A 1,261-nucleotide genomic window follows, 5' to 3' on the forward strand; every position below is an offset into this window, starting at 1 on the left:
ACAAATCGCCACAGGGCTATTCCTCGCCATACATTATTGCCCTAACACAGAAGCTGCGTTTTCCAGCGTAGCACACATTTGCCGAGACGTAAACTATGGATGAATCCTACGAACCATACATGCCAACGGAGCGTCAATATTCGTCATCTGTATCTACTTACATATCGGACGAAACATTTACTACGGATCATATAAACTAGTACACACTTGGTCAATCGGGGTCCTAATCCTATTCACAACAATAGCAACAGCTTTCCTAGGATACGTCTTACCATGAGGGCAAATATCATTTTGAGGAGCAACAGTAATTACAAACCTCCTATCAGCAATCCCTTATATTGGCACAATCTTAGTTCAATGAATATGAGGAGGTTTTGCAGTGGACAATGCCACACTAACACGGTTTTTTGCCCTCCACTTCCTGATGCCATTCGTAATTGCAGCACTAGCAATAGTACATCTACTATTCCTACACTAAACGGGCTCGAACAACCCCTTGGGCCTAAAAAGAGATACAGATAAAATTCCATTTCACCCATACTTCGTAACTAAAGACGTTGTAGGCTTCATTATCCTATTCACAATCCTATTAGCCATCTCCCTAAAGGAACCATATCTCCTAAGAGACCCAGATAACTTCATCCCGGCCAACCCCTTAGTAACCCCAGTTCACATCCAACCGGAATAATACGTACTTCCTATTTGCATATGCAATCCTACGATCAATTCCCAACAAACTAGGAGGAGTTATCGCCCTAGTCTTGGAACTGTTCATGAGTGTAGTACGTCGGCTGCTGTGACAATGAAAGNTCTACCCCACAAACCAACTAATATTCTGAACCATAACTAACACTGTAATTCTGCTAACATGAATTGGAGCTCGCCCAGTAGAAGACCCTTACATTACAACAGGACAAATCCTAACCATAATCTACTTCACATACTACATCATTACACCCTTAACAACAAAACACTGAGACCAACTAAATAAGTAGTTATAAAGCTACACAGGATAAGCGTGTGTTTTGAAAGCACAAATAAAGGGGTTAAAGCCCCCTAATAACTTACCATAACACTTAAAATAATACACATTAGAAATGGGGGAAAAGAAATAACTTAACCCCCCAAAAAAACAACAAAAAATTTAAAGACAAAGGTAAAAACCCCCTTCATGCCAAATACATCAACTTATCATATCGAAACCGAGGAAGCGTCCCCCGAACCCAAACAAACAAATAAGAAAGAAAAGAAAGCCTGATAT

At 40.3% G+C, this 1,261-nt stretch overlaps 1 pseudogene; it reads left to right on the forward strand.

Annotated features, from left to right (window-relative positions):
- The first annotated feature begins 4 nt into the window (after positions 1–4).
- LOC111867863 lies at positions 5–977 on the forward strand (annotated as a pseudogene).
- Positions 978–1,261: the final 284 nt, after the last annotated feature.

This window comes from Cryptotermes secundus, unplaced genomic scaffold (assembly GCF_002891405.2).
Source record: "Cryptotermes secundus unplaced genomic scaffold, Csec_1.0 scaffold15714, whole genome shotgun sequence".
Taxonomy (NCBI): Eukaryota; Metazoa; Arthropoda; class Insecta; order Blattodea; family Kalotermitidae; genus Cryptotermes; species Cryptotermes secundus.